Genomic DNA, 24594 nt, shown 5'->3' with positions numbered 1-24594 from the left:
GTATCACCATACTTATTGTGAACAAATACCCTGGTGGTGGTGGTTGTAGTTCCAATCTGGTTATCATTTTTTACAATTAAGGCCACTTACATGTACGTGAATAAAAAATAAATAACACAGAACACAAGTTTTGCATACAGAGTAAATACAAGGTTTTTTTTTCCGAATTCAATATTCAACAACATATTGATGGTTGAATAAATGATTGATTTTACTGGGAAATGAATGTATGTTTTGTGTGAGCTCTACAATTATTACATGTACTATCTTAACTTTTCTTATGGTTCTCCAATATACTAACAAATCAAAAGTCATGTCCTGGAAGTAACAAAAAGACTGTCCTTATAAAAAAATTCATTGTTACCTTAAATCAAACAAATAAAAATATATAGGTTAAGATTACGTTTCAGTAAATATAACTTCAACTTTTCTGATAGTTTTTGTGTCTTTTCTATTTTTTATTTACTATAAGAAGTGAATTTTATGCGTTTTTAAAAAGTTCCGAGGAAAACGTGGATGTACATACGTGTATCTTTACTGTTATGATGTTGTCAAAACCTAAAATGTATCACTGATTGTATTATCCAGATCGAAGCATAACTTTTCTACGAAAAGATGCACATAAGGGTTATTAATTGTAAAGTATGCGAGATAGGGACTGGGATCATTTTTTATTCTCGCACAGACAGTACAAGTATGGTAGAGCTCACAGTGTTTGCTGATATAAGCAATGCCTACTCCATATTATATGATGGCTATTCTAAACTCAACAGTAAGTACTTTCACTGATAGACATGGGTACTCTAGTGTTTTCCCCAGAAATTTGTGAAAGCATGGTTAATTTAGTATTTTGAGGACACTCAACCATCACAGAAAGTTAAATTGGGGGCACCAAACCTTGACATGAGGGCAATTTATTTACTGAAACCTGCAATAAACATCCTTCACCCTAGTATGATATCGTAAAAGAATCATAAATGGGTGTCAAAACACGAGTACATGTTTACATGCAAATTAGGTAAAAATAATTTAACTAATCTTTTAACTTGAAAGTTGGGTTTGGTCATCCAAGGGCACGTTATTAACTTCATTATGAGGACAGCACGAAGCAGCACCATGCTAAATTGGTATAGGGAAACCTCTAGTTCTCTGTAGCAATGGAAATTACAAAGAAGTGTTGGCCGAAACTAAAGCCAAGTTTCGAGTGGCCAGAGCAGTGTTCTCTTCTGAAAACATGCAGTTTCTCTTATTTAGAACATGAACAAGACAAGGTAATTAATTTAACATGTATTTTTACTAAATGAACCTCAGTGATTTGGAATGGAACAATTGATTGATGCACAATCATAAAATATTGAGATGTCCGGGTGAGTAGCTACATGTATGTACAGTAACCCAGAAGTGACCGAAACGCACCAATACATCTACTGAGAACGCTGTTCGAATGGCTTCTATTCACCCAATAATTTTGCCTTATGACAAGCGAAATCTCACCAATTTACTTGTTAATCACAGCTGTATATTCAGTTGTCATAAAATATTAAACACTGCACACCACCAGTGGTCCGGTAGCATACCGAAATGGGACGCTAAACCGATTTTGACCAGTTCAGTGCATGCCCTTTGCTGAAGTGTCAGTGAAGTATACGTGTGCATTTATACGCGGACTTTCTCTTGCTTATTGGTAAGTTTACTCTTCAGGTAGTTTTTACACGATTCATAACAAACTATCGTGCCAAAATGCTTGCTTTCTCAAGAGACCACTAACAACCAAAGGTCAACATGGCTTCTATCCCATATGAGCATGCGTAATTAGCGAGCACTGGCGATGAATCACCATCTAGATCACAGGCGTGCTTGAAAACATTAATATTTCTCGTTGTTGGTAAGCACTAAATGGACAATGCGTTTCAATAATGACGTCACTTAACCCTTTTCCTTAGCATCTATTATTAGAACAAACTTTTTAAAATATTTATCTTTTTAGAATATCACAAGACCTTCTACTTATCAGTCAATGCGAGTTTAATCAAGACGCTGGGTCCCTACTTGTTTTATAAAAGCTTATATTATTAACATAACTTCGAATCATGAACAACATTTATGAGACCCATGCAGTTCCTATATAAATATGATATGGATGGCACATATGGAATTTATTTCCCGAAGTTATGTTTATATCATATGTATGTCAGTTAGTACAAAGATTATTTTGAATCGACAATGGACGGCTCAGAAAATGATTTTACAGTTCCTTAAGTAAGCAAGCAAATGTTGCACAAAATGAAAGTTGTATCTCCCTTAATCAAAAACCAACATTCAACTTTGAGAAAGGATGCATTTGCGATAAGAAATAGATGAATTTTTATTTAAAACTTAATTAAAACAAAGTTTGTCATGTGCCAACCACTGCCTGTTTTTTGTTTGTTTTGTTTTTGTTTTTGTTTTTTTTTTACGTGCACTCCATCATATATATGTTTTCAAATCTACCAAATCAACATGTATTACATCTGCTATATAATAAGGGGTTGTAATTCAAATGATATGTCTTCCACACAACCTTTTACTATTAAAGCTAGAAACTTATGGTCAAGGAAATATACACTGTGTTACAATGTGTGAAAGATAGGAACGTCGATCTCGGTTTAGTAAGATTTGATCCACATACACGTACATGGTACTGGGGCATCTACATGTGAACGACCTGGCCCGGTCTAGAATTTGTAAATTTCATTCTGATATATAAGGGTTAAAGTAGTATTACTGTGTTCGTTTTCTAGATTTATACAATACTTAAAGTATAGGCTATTTAGCACTACTCTTAATTTTACTTAAGTACAAACGTGCATCTATCAAGAAAATAAACAAAAAATAATACAATAGAATGTTTTGTTTGCAGGCTGTTAACAGGTTCATTTGAAATATAAAATGTATAATATTTGTAATTAAAACTTTATTGTGTTGTATGGTACAAAATGTGTGTATTGCAAGCAAAATCAAAAGGGTTATATTGCTACTAGATTGAAGTCATCATGAAAGAAGTTTATCGTCGTCAACATGAACTCGTGGATCGTTACGGTGTCCATCTGCACCATGAAAACTTGTTCAACGTGTCTTACTTCTTTTGTTTCCTCTTTCGTCTACCCCGGACTTAACCTTTTATGTGCAACTCGGCGGGTATTTCTAGAAAAGCAGAGGACGCTTACCCTACCGGTGCACCTGGTCCATGCTCCCAGTTTTTAGTGCAGTCCGAGTTGCTAGTTTACTTTTGTTAATTTTTATGTATTATTTTGTTTTTTTAACGTGTTTTTGTTGCGTTTGTCTGTTTTCTATGTCTGGTATTTGTCCATGGATTACATTATTTTGAATTACGCTAGAATCTTGGTTCCCTTGATTACTCTTTCACACCACTGGGCCGATACCAATGCTACTTAGTTTTGTCCCCGAGGGTATCATCAGCCCAGTAATACAATAATGGTTTTAACAAGAGGAATGAATGAAAAACAGGCTCGGACGTCGCCCAGTATGGTATGAATAGTGCCCCGACAATTCCAACAAAGAGTACTCAATCGCATGTTCAGTCTGCTGACCATCTATTCCAGTACAAAAATTCTGACTATTTCAAAGTAATCAAACCATGTTCCATCATTTTAAATAATATATTTGACTACAACGATGACGAACCACATTATACTACATGTTATTCAAATTGTGGAATTGAAAATTGCAAAACATGCAACAATCTAATACCCGACTCTTTCTTCGCTAGTACCCTTACAAAAAAAAACCTTTCACACAAGAAGTCATGTTGACTTAAGTTGCAAATCGACAAACTGTATCTCCGGATTAGAATGCAACTTGTGCGGTCAAGAGTATGTCTGTGAAACACAAGAACGATTAAACAAACGGATGTGCGGTCATCGTTCGGGAATTAATACAACCTAATTCCCGACAGTTTATCAACATTTTAATCAACAAGATCATTCAATCCTCTCTATGAAAGTTTGTATTCTTGAAAAAAAATACCATCCAAAGAACAGTCCTGTCCCAAGTAAAATCTACCTTAGGGAAAGAGAGGAATACTGGATACGCAGACTAGGTACTGCAATACCGTACGGATGCAATGACAACATGAAAAGTATAGGAAACCTTTCAAGCCAATATAACAACAACATTAATGTAATAAAATTTGACAAAATCCATGACGGATAAGGAGTCATGGCCATCGCCACTATACATCACCTAACATGCATGATATCTCCATTGATGGTCTTCTTCCTTTCATGCAAAAACCGCTTGGACTCCATCACATTCGAACTAAACTCTATTCTTTACCTCAATCTACTACACTCTATTTACAAAACAAGTTTTTGACACTCCTGTTTCTGAACCTACCTTATAATTATACAATATGACACTCCTGTTTCTGAACCTACCTCATAATTATGCAGACTTGTTGCCATCATTTTGGATATTGGTTTCCACAGACCCTTTAAACCAGTTTGTGTAAAAGGTCAAGATGAAGAAAAACGATCGTTTGTTCCACTACCTTTGTCAACAAAGGAATAGATGCAATTAGTTTTGCTATCATCCTTCATCACAAAAAACGGAACCAACAAAATTCCCCCGTATTTCAAAGACGATTATTTCATATTCCTATACTTCACCTATTGCATCCAAAATTGTCAACTATAAAATCTATTGCAGAACCTCGAGACTGAGGACTAAAAGGCTGAACCACCTGACTGTTCTTGCAAAAAACTCTCCATTCAAATATGGTCCTTCGGCCACGTCATTACGGGAGATTTAAGCAACATCGAAAACGAATCTCTCCGTAAGGTCCATTATTAAGGTCCCAAGTACCGTGAACCACGCTCCATTAATTGGGAGTATAACTTTATAAAGTTCTTATGGATGCCGTGAAGGACTACGCAAGAAAATAGATAAAACGAGAACAAGGAGACATTGATTCTCTGTCAGAGTGGGTAATGGCTGTGAGGTCTTTAATTTTGAAACGTATGAAAGTTGATCGATCAATGAGTGTCAATGCTTCATAAGTCTTCAAAGACCCCGATGTAACTAAAACATTGTCAACTATACATGACCAATATGTTGTCGTACCAGCAGAGAAAGCCAAAAAATATTTATTATCAGATGTAGAAAATAATAGCAGTGATAAGACGTATACTGCCACTACACTCTCCAAAAAAGAGATAGTAGAAAACCATAAATCTATGCTATTCCCGTTTGGTCTCTCTACGAAAGACGATGTTTGTGATCTGCCGTCTATGTACTGGATCCACAATAATCCATAAAAGCAGCGCTACATAGCTGGATCTGCAAAATGTACCAGCAAATCTCTTTCAAAACTTTTAACTTCTACATTCACAGCTGTCAAAGAAGGTGCCATGTCCTACCACAACACTTGTTACTCCCGTAGTGGGATTAATTCAATGTGGAACCTGAAAAATTCGAAAGATCTTCTGGAAACCCTCAATTCAAGACTATAATCAGAATACAATAGCATTAAAACCTATGATTTTTTAACTCTTTCTACTTCTATTCCCAATGCATACTCAATTATAATCCCGACTCAAAAACATTAAACATCGTTGTCACTGAAAAAAAAGGTACACCTTAATACAAATATGTAGTTCTTGGTAGAGATTCCTCATCCTTTGTGAAAAATAATTCCAAATCATCTTCCAAATATACCGAAAAAGATGTTTTCAAAATGCTGACATTTTTTTATCGACAACATATGTGTCCAGTGTGGTGGACGCGGTTTTCAACAAAGGTCGACATTCCTATGGGAACAAATTGTTCATGAACATTTGGATCCTTACGGCGTATCCATCTGCGCCGTGAGAACTGATTTGTTCAACGTGTCTTACTTTTTCTTTCCTCTTTCGTTTACCCCGGACTGTATTTTTATGAGCAACTCGACGGGTATTTCTGAAAAAGCAGAGGACGCTTACCTTACCTCATTTACTTTTGTTACTTTGCGTGTATTATTTTGGTTATTTTATGTTCTTTGTTGTGTTTGTTTTCCATGTCTGGTCTTTGTTCCTCGATTACATTCTTTTGAATTCCGCTAGAATCTTGGTTCCCCTGATTACTCTTTAACGTCCATTTAGGTAATAAATTCTTGATTAAGTCCCTTATACTAAATACATGTTTAAGCATATTTTGGTCGGATACCACGTTCAACAGGTGTAAGGAATCGGTGAAATTAGTCATTTTAAAATTTAATTTTGTCGGAGGAATATAAAATAAGATTTTGATCAAAAGTGTCGCATACGAAAATTATGTTTTCTTTTTTCATCTCGTATTTGCACATAAAAAGTCTTTGTCCTAAGTATTTAAAATTTATTTTTGAAAAATAGCAGCAGTAGAGTTTTGTCATTTAAATGGTAGGTAAAAATGAACACCAGTCCAAGTTTATAAAATCATAAATAAGTGCAAAATTTATATACTTTATTTTCAAAAAAAAAAATTTTAGGAATGACTGTCATAAAAATTGTTTTCATTGAGAAAGAACCTTAATTTTGGGCGTTCACATAGCGGATTTTTCTTAATATGAAAGCCCAAAAGATTACAGTCGTTCCTTATAAATAAATTCTAACATTTCAAAAATTAATAAATTCGTACATAAAAAAAAAGCGTGTTCATGTACATTTAGTTTATTTAGGTTTATTTACATGTAACTGTTATATTTGTTTTATTTATTTCATCAGTTTTGTTTTACCTCGATTACATTTAATACTTTATGTACCACCAAACCTCTTTCAAAACTTTTAACTTATATACTCACAACTGTCAAAGAGGGTCTGCAGTCCTACCATAACACTTGTTACTCCCGTAGTGGTATTAATTCAATGTGGATCCTGAAAAATTCGAAAGATCTTTTAGAGACAATCACTTCAAGACTATTATCTGAATATCATAGCATTAAAACCTATGATTTTTCAACACTGTATACTTCTATTTCCCATACTCAGTTAAAATCCCGACTTAAAAACATTATACATCGTTGTTTTTCCAAAAAAGATGGTACACCTAGATACAAATATATAGTTCTTGGTAGAGATTCCTCATACTTTGTAAGAAATAATTCCAAATCATCTTCCAAATATACAGAGGAAGATGTTTACAAAATGCTGGAATTTTTAATCGACAACATATTTGTCCAATGTGGTGGACGTGTTTTTCAACAAACGGTCGGCATTCCAATGGGAACAAATTGTGCTCCTTTACTTGCTGACCTATTTCTTCACTCTTATGAGGCTGACTTTATAGCTGATTTGATCAGAAAGAACGAATATCGTTTGGCTAGATCCTTCAATCTGAGTTTCCGCTATATAGATGACGTATTATCTTTAAACAATCCTAATTTCGGGGATTTGATACATCGCATCTACCCAAAAGAACTTGAGATAAAGGATACTACAGACACTGTGAAGTCAGCCTCATATCTTGACATACACTTAGAAATCGATGGTAAAGGAAAACTATTGACCAAACTTTACGACAAACGTGATGACTTTTCATTCAGAATTGTCAACTTTCCTTTCATCTGTGGCAACATCCCTTCGGCTCCTGCGTATGGAGTGTTCATATCACAACTCATACGTTATGCCAGAGCTTGTCGAAACTACGCAGACTTATTGTATCGCGCTAGAACTCTAACAAATAGGCTTCTGGAACAGGGTTATGTTGCTACAAGATTGAAGTCATCACTACAGAAGTTTTATGGTCGTCATCATGAACTCGTGGATCGTTATGATGTATCCATCAGCACCATGAAAACTGATTTATTCAAAGGGTCATAGTTTACCTTTCTTCGTTTGTCTACCCCAGACTTGTCTTTTTATGAGCAACTCGGCGGGTGTTTTTAGAAAAGCAGAGGACGCTTACCCTACCGGTGCACCTGGTCCATGCTCCCAGTTTTTAGTGGAGTCTGAGTTGCTCATTTACTTTTGTTACTTTGTATGTATGATTTTCTGTTTTCCATATCTGGTCTTTGTCCCTGGATTACATTCTTTTGATTACCGCTATATCCTTGGTTCCCTTGATTACTTCTGCATCAGGATAACAATGTTATAGCAAATAACACAATATACATATTTGACAGATATGACAGAGAACATACAATATGTAGTATAATATGAATGAGTTATATCTAAATATAGTGAAAGTATGAAATAAGCTTCAAACAATTTTAGCCCTTAGTTTCCAAGCCGCACTTAGATACTGACGGTTTTTTTTTCTTTTAAACTGCATGATCTTGCTTGTAACAAATGTTTAAGTTAATGAGTATTAGGCCACGAATAATAATATTTAGGTAAGAAATGACATCTCATTGATCTAAATGTAGGACATGTCAAAATGAAATGATATTCTTCCATGCAATTCATATAACAGCATTTACAGATTCTATTATATCTAGAGGTATTGTCATATCTAACAGTTTCAATACAAAATTTCAAAGTACCACTACGCAATTTGGTTAATAATACAATATTATAATCATAATATAAATAATTTTCAAAAGCAAAATCGATTTTATATGAGCTATAAAAATATAAATTTTCACAGTTACTACAATACAATACGGTTTTTGATAAATTCAAATGAAACATTACTGTTATCTTGATCCAGCCATATATTGTTCAAACCAAGGCTATAAAATAAATCACGAACTTTATAAGCCCAATTTACTTTGCCATGAGAGGCATCAGTACATAAAAGTTTATAAACATCATATACAATTCTAGGCTTCTCATATATAGTGCTTAACTAATATTTGATAATTCTATATTTACGTAAAATACACATTGACAAGTGGCCAAGTTTGCCATGTAAAATGATGTTGGTACATTTCTATCTAGTCTAAGAACGTTACGACAAAAACGTTTAAAAATAATTTCGACATCGTTGGCCCGATCAAACCCCCAAATTTCTGAGGCATAGTTCAAAGCAGATCCAACCATACTATCGAGTAATACACACTTCTGCTTCATCGTAATAAAAACCTTTTTGAATGAATTAATCAAAGATGAAAGCGCTCTTAATCCTTGTTGTGATATTCTGTCCTGTGTTTGTACAAATTTTCAATTAAAATAATGTTCCACTTCCTGTAGTAAATTGAACGTCTATCAACAAAATCTGCAATGTATTTAGCGACTTAGCAAAAAGAACTGTGTCGTCAGCAAACAATATCAAACATATCAAATAACCAATAAGTTTAAATATATCGTTACTATCGTCTACCTGAATAATGTCATTAAAAAAGAACAGGAATAAAAGAGGTGACCAGAGTTCACCCTGTTTGACTCCTAGATAGTTATCAAAAGCATCAGATAAACATCCATCAGATCTAATTCTCAAACGGACACTTTCGCATACAGATTTAACTATAGATATGAATTTACTGCTTAAGCCACTTTGTAACAGCTTATACCATAAAATCCTACAAATAACTTTATCGAAGGCTTTGCGAAAGCCAACGAACAATATACCTTAAGATTTTGGTGTAGTATATATGTTGTATAATTCCATGTAAAACGAAAATAGCGTCAATAGTTGAACGACCCGGACGAAATATAAACTGGTCATCAATAAGTTTTTCTTCATCTTCCACTCAACTCAACATTCACTTTGTTTAAATGTAAGTAAATGATTTCGACAGAACACTTACTAGAATAATCGATCGATAGTTATTAGGATCAGACAAATCTCCACTTTTCGGCACTGCTATAACTATTCCTTCAGACCAGAATTCTGGAAATATTCCATTATTAAACATAAAATTGAATGAAGTTTTAAAAATTCGAACAAAGAAATCTGGATTCGCCCAAAACATTTCACTTATAATATTGTCATTGCCGGCGCTTTCCCGAGACTTGAGCTTAACTTTTGCTTCCACAATTTCTTCTGAAGTTTCAGAATCAAGAAAGTCAATTGTAATGTCATTTAATTACGAATTATCTATTAACTTCCTCACAAACATCAGGTGGTTCCCCGCAAAGTAATTGTTCGAAGTGATCAAGTAACAAGTCATTGTCAAGTTTTTCGATTTATTTCAGGCCTAACTGCTGATCAAAATCTGCGTGGGTTAGTTCTGGCAATCTCACAAAGCTTAATACCTTTAGCACCGAACTACACGTTTAGTTTTGTTATACCTACTTCTGACTAAAATATACTGTCGGCGATTAGTGGCCATCGGATGTCGTTGATAAAATTACGCATCGTGTGAAATGTTTGCCTCTCGCGTTTACAATTGTCGTCAAACCATTCATGTTCATTATTATTTTTCTTATCGTTGGTAGAATTGTCTATCACTACACTGTTTCTGGAAATCTTGAACGCATTGTCATATAAAGTATGGCTAATTTCCTTTACTGAATTATGAACATCAACGCTACTCGATACATTATGTACCAGGGCCAACAATTGTTCATGTTATTCAGATAAAAGTTGTATATATTCCTGATTTCGGTCCGAATCCCAACGCAAATATTTATGTGTTCTCGATAAACTACCATTAAAAATATCACTACATATACATAAGTCAAATGACACTGGGGCATGATCTGAAAATTCGGTAAAGTCTAAAATATCAAAATCACTCACTAGTTCATAGTCTTCTGGATTTAGGAGCAAATAGTCATTAACACTGTGACCTTTGGAGGTACAAATGTATACTTTCCCAGTAAGTCTGTACCCATTCGACCATTCGCGATAGTATGACATGTATCATAGCACAGTTGTAACAACTTTCGGCCGAATGCGTTAACAGTTTTGTCCATAGAGCATCGTTTAGAAATATTGGGTATTATATCGGGCCCAACACTGTCAACAAACCTATCTAAATTATCGATCTCGAGACAATCAGATATTTCACCCTTACGACTGTTCATATCACCACAAACAAAAATTTTTATCTTTATATTCAAGGATAATATTACCAATATCATCGTGAAAATCATCTCAGAAATATTATAAATATTAGACCACTCATGTGGAATGTAAGTAAAACAAATGAAAATATCATTTTTCAAATTGATTAAAATAATTTTGAAAATTTTATTAACACTATACCATGATCATAATCTTTCTCAAAAGACATACCATCATAAACTTTTTTTTTTTTTTTACAAAAATAGCAATACCTCCTTTTTGTCTTTGGTCTATATTTTTTTATTTACATAAGTAACATTTGTAAAACCTTCAATATCCAATAAATTTTCTTTACCTAACCAAGTTTCACAAAAAATAGAACATCATAATTATTTACGAAATCAATAAAATCATTATCATCATGACACGATTCTAGACCATTAATGTTCCAAGATTTTAAAGTTTTATTTTGTTCTCTGTGTAACCGCTAGTACGGGGCGCCGAATGAGACTTGATCTTTTTGTAATCAAAATAAATTTTGTGTCACAAAAATAAATTTTGTGAGACAAAAAGTCTATTTAGTGTCACAAAAGTCAATTTTGTGAGAGAAATTCAGTTTTGTGTCACAAAAGTTAATTTTGTATGCAAATTAGTTTACAGAATCCTTTGCATATGCAAATGAATTCTCTCATTACAATTTTGTAATAAGGCCTCTCATTAGATATAGTAAACGCGGGTCTCCCAGGTTTCCGATTACTTCGGGCAAGCATATCATATGGTTGATGCGCTATTCTGTAAAAGTAAGTAATACTTTATTAGGTATTACTTACTTTGCAGAATATCTCATCATTCATATGATATGTCCTTGCTCGAAGTAATCGGAAACCTGCGTTTACAAGACCCGCGATTGCTATATCCAATGAGAAACCTTCCTACAAAATCGTGATGAGAGAATTTATTTGCAGATCCAAAGGATTCTGTAAACTAATTTGCATACAAAATTGACTTTTGTGACACAAAATTAACTTTTGTGTTAAATTGTATGCAAAAGTGATTTTGTTATGACAGAATTCGATTTTGAAAACACAAAGATGAATTTTGTGACAAAATTTTATTTTGTCATAATATTTCTCAGTTTTGTATGCATATTAGGTCACAGAACCCAAACTAAATGAATTCCATACAAAATTGACTTTTGTTACCCAATATCCAAATTAGGCAACAAAAGTAAAGTTTGTGATACAAGAATGAACTTTGTCATGACAAAAATAAATTTTGCCCACTTAAAGATTACTTTATATGACAAAGTTTAGATTTGTAGTATGTTAGAAATTTTGTTAATCTGAACTCATTTTTGTTGAACAAAATTCACTTTTGTCTACAAAATTTAATTTTGAGTACAAAACCACAAGAGTCCCATTCGGCGACCCGCAGCTAGGGTTTGTACTCTTTTCCGGTCACGTAAATTTTGTCTCTGACAAAATATGCTTTAACATCACAATCCCGCAGTTCTTTCATACGTGGTAAAAAATTCTTTCTACGATTTTAAATCTCGATCAGTAATTGTCCTGAAATACCAAAAGTTGAACCCTCGAGATTTTGCATTATGGTGTACCAAAGGGTTCAAAAGTATTTATTTGTGGGTTTGCAGTAAAAAAGGTGATTAACCGGTACCAAAGTAGCGATTAATCGACAAATAATGTCGCATATCCAGTATTTGATATCGTTTGTTCGATGTTAAAACCGAATAATCGACAATTAATATCGCATATGCGATTGTTTTGTGAAATTTGCTTGATTAGTGGTTAAGTGCTATTTTTTCTGTTATCGTCCATGTGGTTCAAAAGTATTTTTACCGATTAACCGATAATTGACCTTAGTCACCACGTAAGAACTAAAAGAACCTCTATAGGTAGGAGGCACGGACATGTGTCAATTCGTTTGAATGGCATGTTGTCAGGGATGTAAAGCGTTACACATTTTAGTTTAATATGTTATAACGTTTCCGCAGGCCGTCTTTAATGACATTTTTGTCTTGTACAGTTTGCAAACCTATTCGATGGAATGTATTGACATAGTATCATATTACAAAATGAAGTAAAATTCAATTTGTCAAATGAAATAACTGCAAGAACTTGCTATTCGTGTAAGTAGCCCGACCCCAATTCAGTTGAAGCAACCAATCAACATCATCACATTTCAGACATATTACTGTCAATTTAAATTTTATTACGCTAAATAGCGATTATGCGACATTATTACTTTTAAACCGATGAGGACGTACGTTATATTCAACCGAACCACAATAAATGTGATTAATCGGTTAAAAAACTGTAAATATCGCATAATCGGTATTTTTTTTTATTGATTTATCGGTTTATTTTATCGCATAACCGGAAATTTTGTTGATTAAACGACACTTTTTGCTGATCAGTCGGTTTATATACTTCGCCTCATCACTATGTAGTACTTTTGAACCATACCGTACACTATATAGGGTACTATGCAAGTCTCGTCTTGTGACTCGATGGTTTTACGGGAATGGGTACGAGTCTACCATTCAAATGCATGGAGATTTATTACTTACAGAGCGTTGAGTTCATTACAAAAAGCTAAACACCTTTTCGTGTAAAAGTGCCAATAAAAAATGACAAATATCTATTTCTACTTGATAAAAGCGTTAAAAAGCATGAAATAGAAAATTTTGCATTGTAAATGCAGCGTTTCTAGATCTCGGAAGTAAACAAAAAATTACAGATTGGTCTTCGGATTTCAATACATCCTACATCGGTAATTCCGGTTAGGAAAATGAAACTAGAACTAGACTTACAGATACCATTGCACACTGACGCTCGATGTTCAGGTGATACAAACTTCACAAGGATAGGTCTAATTTTCGGTCCAATGTTCCCAATTCGATGGACATCGGGGACACCGATTTGTTCTGTATTGTCAGGCCTTAGGGTATCTTTACAAAAATTGATGACAACATCAGCACAAATTTCATCCTCATTCTGTGGTAAATTATAAAATATCAAATTGTTCGACATTGTTTTAAATTCTATATCGATTATGATTTCTTTTAACTGGGCACTCTCACTTTCAAAAATTTTTCTAAAGAAGCTTTGAGGTCGTTTTCAAACTCATCAGGCACATCTTCGCTGTTTGGAAATATTGTTCATCTCCTTACTCAGTTCTTTAATTTCACCTTTCCTTTATTCCTTCTTCTGTTTATCATAATCATCACTAATGAGTTGAGTGCATTTTTCTACCTGTTCCAAACATTCACCCAAACTTTTAGTACCCTGTTCGAGACGGGTGACTTTTGCATTTATTGAAATAATAAGACTGTCAATTTGGTCAGTTTTATTAAGTTTAATCTGGAAACTGTCCGTCCTGGCCACTGGTTCTGGATAATGGGTGACACATTTTGCATATTGTGGGGAGGGTACATTCCTGGTATAGGGCTTGAACATACATTTTGCAGAAGATATGCAGGGGCTTGTTGATACATAAATTGTATATCAGATTGATTAAATTGTGATTGTTGTGTATTGTTTACATTGTTCATGTTGGCAATGTTTACATTTGGATTAACGGTCTCTGACTCGGTATGTGGACACGATGATTTGTTTACACCTATATTTTCACCCGAATTATCGAGTGCACCACTCTTATTCTTCTTCTTTATAGACTTCCTTTTCGTCTGTTTTTGTCTACGGAATCACTTAGTAAATACGGAATCACTTAATAAACTAATGTCCTTTAGCACCCTTTCCAGGCCACAGGCATTTGGGACCAGGATTGTTTTTTAATCACCAAAATATCATTAAATCATTTTGTTTCCATATTTGTTGAAGGAGAAAAACTGGGCATAGTATAAACAGCATTAAATAGCAAGCGGACATGTCTGAGAACACACATAATATCTCATATGAAATATGGAAGCAAAATGATTTTATGATGTTTTTTGTGAATAAAAAAAATCTTGGTACCAAGGGTCTGTGATCAAATTCACCCATGAAATTTCTGACACTACAATTACATTTTTGGATCATACTACGTCTGTAAGAGACGGTGAAATGTCAATGGATCTTCATAGTAAACCAACTGATAGTCACCAATAAGTGTCTCCAAATAGTTGTCATCTAAAACATTGTACTAAAAGCATACCATACAGCAAGACTCTCCGAATTCAGCTCATCTGACGATACCCCTAACAAACGTCTAGATGAACTCCGTGGTCATTTGTTATCGCGTGGCTACAAATTAACAGGCATAGATCGGGGAGGTGAACGTGCACAGCGTGATTCAGCTATAGTATCTATATTTATTTATTTGTAATGGACTTTGGTTGCCTAATTCTTCTTTAATCCCCTGTTAATCTTGATGTTTGTCATTGAGCTGAGAAGTCGCCTCTAGCAAATTTGACAATATAGCAATTATCGCTAAATGATGTAATATCTCAAAATTCTGAATGTTATTAGTGTTTTATGATCCTCTGTAAAAATATAGGACAGGTTTTGTCTAGTTTAATCGAGGAGTATATCCTTGACTTCCGAACTGTACAGATGTATTTTCACCAGATGTAAATAAAGTTGTATATAGTGTACTGGGACTTTGCAATTATTGCATCTCATGCCATAAACCGTCAATTAAAGACCATATGCATGTAGACTGTAACCCGCCAATTTAAAGGGTTATAATTGGTGGAGAACCCGGGCATCTTGTAGGCGTCCTTATTCCTTAGCTACAAGTTTGCGTAGTAAGAACCCGAAATAAACGTTAAATTTTATCAGATAAACAGGTTTCAATATCCGAATCATAACCTTTGGATTCAACAACAGACCGGAAGATGGGATGAAAATCAACCCTTCATAAGGGAACATACATCAAAACTTTATGGACATACTGGAATTCTTTTTCCATGAAAGGAAACAATCTAAAAGTAAGTGCTTTCGATTTGGAGTCTGGACATTGAATCAAGGAGTGTAAGTCAGATTGTAGAAGACCCAAATCAGCGAACAAGATCAGACGAGATAAAGACAGACTAAACAAGTTCAGTATGCAGAAATGGTGTAATAATTTTCCCTTTTCCGAGTTGGACGATTCTGAATTCTTAGATACTGTGACGGATATGCATAGTGGCTTTAAACTAGAGATGTAACATCTTCAAAATGAGATTGATTTCAATCATTCAGCGTTTTTAGAACGAGCTGCTCGCTCAAACAAATTAAGGCATCAAGTGAAACAGTTAACTGAAGGTAATTCTGAACTTCAGGATGGCAACAACAAACTTAAATTTGAACTTTCGGCACTTCATGAAAATATAAAGATATTTGAAATTTTTGTAAATGAGGCAGAGAGTATCGAAAAGGGCCGTTCGAAAGAACTAGACAGCGAAAAGAGTCCAACAGTTAAAAGATGATACCGAAGTGCTAAAACAGAAACATGAAATGGAGATAGAAGAATATCGTGTCATGAATAAAAAACTAATTGCAAAATCAGTTTGAATAGAGAAATCTAAGAGTGGCAAGAACTTAGTGAGAAACAAGCAAAAGATTTAAGTGACTTACGCTCATTTAACATAGAAATAAAAACAGAACTTCATCGTGTTAAACTTGCACTTAAGTCAGTCTGTGACAGACAATGATCCCAGCAAAGCAGCTATTCGCGAGGCAACCGAACATATAGAGGAAATAAAATACACACACACACACACACACACATATATATATACAACGTCTCAGAATGTGACGACTCTATTCGCTACACTGCTCCATCGGATCAAATTGATACAGGGAAGATATGTAAACGTATAGAAAGGTCTGAAAAATTCCCAACGATGTTAGAACTGTTAAATTTGCGATGCAAATTTTTGGTCGTTCCCTCCGCGGGACTCGAACTCGTACCGCTGTGACATCTATGGCAACACCGCCTGCACAAAGTCCAGCGCCCTAGACCACTCGACCAGCTAGGCTATAGACCACTCGACATTGTGCAGACGGTGTTGCCATAGATGTCACAGCGGTACGAGTTCGAGTACCGCGGAGGGAACGACCATATATATATATTTAAAGGTCTGAAAAATTCCCAACGATGTTAGAACTGTTAAATTTGCGATGCAAATTTTTGGTCGTTCCCTCCCTTTACTGAAATCAATAATTGAATTATGCACATGTTTATAAATATATATTAACATGTGTTACTAAATGTGTTGAACTTGCTATGTCATGTTAATAAGGATTTGCCATTTCACTTTATGTAGGTTAGCTTGGTAACATTATGGGCCTCTCAGTTTTTTAGATTAACAGAAACCGACAGTGGTGTATCTGTCAGTTACATGGATGGCCCTAATTCTAAAATGATAAGGGCCATAAAATTAAATAGGAGCAATCATTAATTAGTAGTTAGTAAAATCACATCAAAAATTCATAACAACTGATCAACCATAACATAAAGTCATCGCACGAAAATCAAGTGACACGGACGCCGCCGATGATGACGTCGCTGTCAGCACCATTTTTCGGTGACACTTTACTGTTAAATAAACACACACACACACACATATATATAGGCAAATTCGGGATTTGGACATTCTAAAAAGCCTGTTAATTACTCTTCCTTAGGACAAATTAGTAGTGTATGATTTGCTAAGAATTTACATCTATAATGTCTTTGTTTTTACATTGGTCCTAGTTAAATAGTTCTCTAGCAAAGGATAAAAAATAGACCATCCGTTTAGCCTAAACAAAATGTCTCCGGTCACCCTACTGACCCTCCTTCAGACCCCCTACTCATAGGTTTTTATTTAAAATTTTCAAGAAAAAAAATAACGTAAAAATTGTGCAGATTGTCTTTTAGAAAAAAAAAAGAAGAAAATTGAAAACGCATATGCCATGAGTGTGATCTTGTTCGTGGATAAACCATTTTTGGAATTCGGCACTTGAGATATTTGTTTACCACCTCCGTCAAAACAAAAACAAAAAAATACTCATGCGCTGAATCCCAAAAGGGATTAAGCTGTGGACTAAGTTTATTACATGTTTAGTCTTTGCAAATATTTGGTTTTGATTGTATCTTTATGATTTATTTCATTTAAAAAATATCAAGTGAAAATAAAAATCCCTACCTACCGACCCTAAACAATTTTAGAATAGTGCTCGGGAACATAACATTATTTTTTTTTCGGCCTTTCATCAATTGACTGGCATGCACTGGAAAGTATTGCTTTCATCCCAAAAAGTATTTTGCTTGGGTCAAAGAATCAGCAAATGATTCTGTAGGCTATACAACGCTGTATATAGCGTGCATATTACAAATTAGATCACTAGGTCACCGGTCGACAATAAATCACGTGATAATGCATTAACTTTAATGAATTTAATGAATAAACATGGTCACATGACAATTAATTTCCCCGAATACACAATGACCCACATTCACGGGTTTGACTATGCCCGGGGACTGTGTAAACGCTTTGATGCTTTACATCGTCCGTGAGAGACCCCAAACGACAGCCAAGGACGTTAAGAAACATTTCAGTCCGTCATGTATTACACATATGAGTGCAAACTGGGTCTATCAGTATTGAATATATATGTAAGAGTAATCAATGGAACCAATGTTATAGCGGTAATCAAAAGAATGCAATCCAGGGACAAAGACCAGACATGGAAAACAGACTTACACAACAAAGAACATAAAGTAACTAAAATAATACATACAAAGCAACGAAAGCAAATGAGCAACTCGGACTCCACTAAAAACTGGGTGCATGAACCAGGTGCACCGGTAGGGTAAGCGTCCTCTGTTTTTTCTAGAAACACTCGCCAAGTTGCCATAAAAAGTCAAGTCCGGGGTAAACAAACGAGGAAAGGAAAACTATGACCCGTTGAATAAATCACTTTTCATGGTGCAGATGAATACACCATAACGATCCACGAGTTCATGATGACGACCATAAAACTTCTGTAGTGATGACTTCAATCTTGTAGCAACATAACCATGTTCCAGAAGCCTATTTGTTAGAATTCTAGCGCGATACAAAAAGTCTGCGTAGTTTCGGCAAGCTCTGGCATGAGTTGTGATATCAACACTCCATACGCAGGTGGTGATGGGAAGTTGACAATTCTGAACGAAAAGTTATCACGTTTGTCGTAAAGTTTGGTCAATAGTTTTCCTTTACCATCGATTTCTAAGTGTAGGCCAAGATATGAGGCTGACATTACAGTGTCTGAAGTATTCTTTATCTTTGGGGTAGATGCGATGTATCAAATCCCCGAAATTAAGATTTTTTAAAGATAACGTCATCTATATAGCGGAAACTGATATTAAAGGATCTAGCCGAACAAAGCACGAAAACGAAAATTAAACCAAGCATAGGAACAGTCAGATGATTGTCGGCGTCACTCATATCGTGTAAATGATTGGCTAACACTGTGTTACGAAAGATTTTAGGGGGATGGGATTTTATTGGTTTATATCCACAAAGACAGTCGAATTAGCTCCTAGAAACAACGATGTTCTAGCTTTATAATACACGAAATGAAGGATGTAACGGATATACGGAAAGTGCTATCATTTTCAACTTTATTGTTACAGTGTTATGTAAATATCTTCATTTTTCCAAGCAATCAATGAAACTGTATAAATACATTTGTTAGGTCCTAAAAAGAACTCTTCCTGTGTTCATGTCCTGTAGTAGAACATAGTAACCAAAATATAAGTAGCAGTATCTCCAGTGGGCAACTTTCATTTGCACTTTTATTTTTGAATACAGTCTGTGAGGCCTACTGAATGATTACCAGTCAAAAAATATTTGTGTTTTCCTACGTATCTTGAAATATTTTTTGGCTGGTTATAGTGTACAAATCTGGCGGGAAATTTCCTCGTACTTTTTCTGTAGTAGAACATAACCAAATTTTAAGTTTTAATATCTCCAGCGGACTACTTTTATTTGCACTTATTTTTCCTAATATAGTTTCTACGGGGCCTACAGAAGGATTTGGAATAAGAAATATTTGGTATTAAGAAATGCATGAATCGCCCTTTAAAAGCATCTGCTTGTTTTTAAGGTAGAGCTGCATTTAATTTTGTATCAAATGATACCGTTGCAAGAATGCAAAACCATCTAACCCGGCGCTAAATTAATATTGCTTGTTTTTTTTCGGAAATGAGAGCATTTATGGAAAATTTGAAAACTCTGCAGACTAATTGATGGCAAAAGAAATGCCCGATACTAGTATGCATTTGAGGGTCACGACAGGCCGTTTTTATATGAAATTGCTGAAAACGAGACAAAATTCGCTTTGTTTACAGTTGCTTTTTACGAATGATATATAGCCTAGCTGACCGAGTGGTTTAGGGCCCTGGACTTTGTGCAGGCGGTGTTGCCATAGATGTCACAGCGGTACGAGTTCGAGTCCCGCGGAGAGAACGACCAAAAATTCCACTTATTTTGGCTTGCTTTCAACATCCGAAATGACACGAATGTAATATGCTCTAAAATCGAGTGACTTCCGCTAGATATGATTACTCTTTGGATCACCTGAATGTTTTTCAATCAAAACAACTGGTTACGAGGAAGTACGGGTAGTGGTTTCGTTCCACAAGTTTCTCTCAAAATTTTAGCGATCTTTGGGTCGCTTGTGGCACGAAACCACAATTAATTCTCCCACTATCTTCTTTATAGCCTTTCTGTAATTAAAAAAAAAATTCCACCGGCGCAATTCAATTTAGATTTTCTGGGATGTTAATTTGAACCTTCCAACAACTTATACAAAAAATATAAAAAAAATTACCATTACTTTTTCAATTTATATGCATAAACACAGAGATACCCTAAAAATGACCCTTAATGATTTCCGGATGTCACAAACTTGACATTTTTTTACCTCACCAAATCACAACCTAAATGTCAAATTTCTCATTTCAACACATCTACTAAAATAATTTCATTATTCCTCTTCCATTTGAGCACAAAAAGTATGAGAAATTCTGAAAGGAAGTGTTTCTAAAAAATTTTTGAGAAATCCCCTATTATTATAGGTCTCAGTATCGTATTAATTTTCCCATAGACTTCTATAGTGAAGTGCATATTTTTAGGATTTTTTAAAAAATATGTAAATTGATTCAATAAAACTTTCACTTATGTAGCATTTCTAAGGACATGTGAAAAAATAATTTCCCGCAAAGAAAATAGGGTGAGTCCACGAAGATTGGAAAGAAAAGTAGTCTTGAACTATAAATAGCCATTTTCCCTACTTTCACTTTCGTTTTGCACTCACCAAACCAACCTTTTCAGTGGAACATTTTTATGATATTATGTTAGATTTTCTTTTAAAAAAGTTCTTCATCTTACAGTGTGATGTTTGCTCTATTTTTTAAGTCATTGTTCATGTCTTTTGACAAAACATTAGTTTGTAGAGAGGCAAAAAGAAAATGCACTATATTATTATGGCATCCATGTTTTGACGTACACCCGCTTAGGGATATGCAATACGATACTGGTACCTATAGGAACTATACAACGAAAAGCTAAAGGGCAGATAATTGTGGTCTCGTACCTAATGATATTGATCAGGGAACCAGATTAGGAACCAATACTGTGTATGACCTATATAGTCAAAGTTTAAAGTTCACAGTTCAAAACTTTTGAAGTCGGTACACGAAGACATTACAACACAAGTTTAAAACCGACATATATAACAATAACAATAATACACATAAGACACACAAGACAAACGGCATAAAAATACATACAAAGGAGAAAAGCTTGCAAATAAAAATGGCAATAATTCAAGAGACAGATCATATGTGGGAATGTCAGGCTATGCTCTGTTCTTAAATTACACACATGCAAACATGTAAAAATTAACTTAGACTAAAAATAAATTAAGGCTAAAAATAAAACAGCTAGCAAAAAGCATAACCAAAATTATCCTTGATGATAGCAGATCAGTTAACACTATAAGCTAGCAATATAAATTATAATTCAACAAGAATATAAAAAGCACTATACTTTAACAAAAGTTTGAGTTTATGTGCATGCAGTGCATTTGCATGAGCTGCATTCCATGAATGAGACTTTTAAATTGATTGAAAGAAGTTTGGGTTCTAAAATGGTTTGGCAGCTCATCATACTTACATGACTTAATGGGCTTCTTTTGTGTATGATGTTAAATACTTCAATTGCCATCGATCTTGTCCGTCTATGGCAATTGAAGTATTTAAGTAGTCAAATGTATCGAGCTCCTGTCTGAATCGGAAACTGGGTAATGCTCAATTCTAATCGATCATTTCATCTTTTAATGTAAACTTCCTGTTCTAATACAAGAAAAAACACACGTAGAACACATGTGTATGGTATTTAAGAGGTACATTTTGATCTCCTATGAAGCTAGAACTATGATGGTAAATACGACACCGATCAGCAGCTTAATGTGGAGTAGTAATATATAATTATGCAAATCATGTCCGAATGTAAAGAACTGAAATTACGAGTGCAAAACTTCGCTATCAATATTAACGACTTAAACAAAATGCCTTTAAATTATCCTCCAGATTGATAAAACTAGGAAATATCTTTGTAATGAAACGGAATAAAGTACCCCTTTCTGTTTCAGTGTTAGTATCATTCCCGTGGTTAAATCATGGTTACTCACTGTTATTATACCGAATGTAATGCAGCGTTGGAGCGCAAGATTCCCCTGGGTACAGGTTTGTCGTAGTTTATGTGGATGTATTTTCTATTGTTTTATGGTATCCCTTTGCTTGATCTTATCATTTCACGAATGGTATGGCGCTGTCTGACGTCCGTGGCGTCATCTGAATCCTCTGTAAACATTTGGTTTGGTGCGATAACTTGAATGTTAGTTGGTTGTTCTTTACAAATTTTTACCACGAGGTTCCAAACAACAAAAGAACATTTGATATTGATTTTGAATGTTATGGCCCTGGTGACCGTTTTTGAATTAAGTGCTAAAAGGGGACATAAAAAAGTTTTTTTCAAAGATTTGAATTATTTAACTTTGGAAAGTAAAAACATATGAATGTCTAGGATACTGTGTCACAAAATTCTGTACCACTATGATCCTGCTGGGATTGATTTTGTGGTTTAATATTTGAACTGATTAGGTAGAAGAGACCAAAAGTGGAAAAGAGCGTTTTCCAGATATCTGGACAATAACTTGATTGTTAGCAAAATTCAGCTCTTTCTAAAAATTTTACTACATGGTGTCATACCACAATAAAAAGTATGGGGATGATTGTGGACATTGCGACTGAGCCGAGTAAAATTAGTGGCCAAATGGGGTAGAAACAAGAATTTTTTCTGAATTCTGGATGATAACTTGAGTAAAAGGGAATGAATCTCTTTGTAATTGTACAACTGAGTGCCATTACCTAAAAGGAAGGTTTGGATTGCTTTTACGGGGTTTATGACTGGAACTAGGAATTAGGGGTAAAAAGAGGTCACTTTGATTCTGGTCTTATCCTGTTTCAAAAGTCTTATTAGTAGTTATTGACATACAATTTGTCTTGTTTGCGTTTTAACCTAGTTGGCTGTAGGAATTTTGAAAAAAAAAGTCATTAACATACTTAGCCCTGCATGTTAGGTGGACTAATTTCAACGACTGTTGTTCCATACAAAATTTTTAAAAAATCTTTATTTTCAGTGTGTACCGCATTACCTATAATATGTTTACGCTGTCCCTTATTTGTTTACTTAACGTCTTTCTCCGTTCATTTCTGTGTTTCTTAGAAGGCTGTACTTACCACTATAATTTACTTAAGGGCGTTGTAAGAAGCAGAACATTTCTTTTCGGGGCTGGGATTTTATGTTGAGTTAGGGTTGTTTTAAAGTAATATATTTTCTTCACCATTCAATATAATCCCAGTCCTCCCCGTATAAAAATGGTCAGTGCCTAATATGGTGTCAATTACCTTTTGAATTTTATCGTAGGTTTAATCTTGTTTTCACTTTTATGTTTTGAAATAGGGCATATATTTTTTTTGTTCACTTCAACATTCTGAAATAGGGTTTACATAGAGCCATGTAAGCTATTATCATCGCTATGAGTCCTTCGTAGCATGGCAGGGAGTAAATTTGTTCAGCATGATGGGAAGAATCTACATGTATGCCGAAATTTTCTGAGAAATCCTTTGACGGATGTTTGAGTTATGGGTCTTGAAATGGTCCCCCCAAATTTTACATATCCAGCTTTGAAAATCTTCTCATCTCAAACTACTAGATGGATTGTAACCAAGCTTGGCGTGAATGTTACTTAGGATATCTTTAACAGCGTGTTTTGATTTTTGATCCTACCAAAAACACAGTCACCGTTACTAACTAGACATTGCCCCTAATGGGACTTATACACCCCCACAGCCTGTTGAACCCTTTTTTCTGGGGACCAGCGTGGACATACATTTCATATAGACACAATGTTTATGGGGGATAGACTTAACAGTTTTGACACACAATTTGCAGCTATTTTACTTTCCTTTCATCTGTGGCAACATCCCGTCAGCACCTGCGTTTGGAGTGTTCATATCACAACTCGTACGTTATGCCAGAGCTTGCCGAAACTACGCAGACTTTTTGTATCGCGCTAGAATTCTAACAAATAGGCTTCTGGAACAGGGTTATGTTGCTACAAGATTGAAGTCACCCTTTTAGAAGTTTTATGG

The 24594-nt window shown here is 34.7% G+C and overlaps 1 protein-coding gene and 1 pseudogene across 1 annotated transcript in view; both read right to left on the bottom strand.

Annotated features, from left to right (window-relative positions):
- LOC148623691 (protein phosphatase 1B-like) overlaps positions 1–1814 on the bottom strand; it is a 30350-nt gene extending 28536 nt beyond the window's left edge. The window contains exon 1 of the mRNA XM_088565727.1: positions 1495–1814. The gene's annotated coding sequence lies outside the window, so the exon portion shown is untranslated. The remainder of the gene's footprint in view (positions 1–1494) is intronic.
- Positions 1815–8211: 6397 nt separating this feature from the next.
- Positions 8212–13952, bottom strand: LOC148623690 (uncharacterized; annotated as a pseudogene).
- Positions 13953–24594: the final 10642 nt, after the last annotated feature.

Source organism: Perna viridis, chromosome 2, assembly GCF_037379345.1.
Source record: "Perna viridis isolate PV_CMFRI_1.1 ecotype Kerala chromosome 2, ASM3737934v1, whole genome shotgun sequence".
Classification (NCBI taxonomy): Eukaryota; Metazoa; Mollusca; class Bivalvia; order Mytilida; family Mytilidae; genus Perna; species Perna viridis.
Note: the sequence above shows the minus strand (reverse complement) of the source record. Positions and strands in the feature narration are given on the sequence as shown.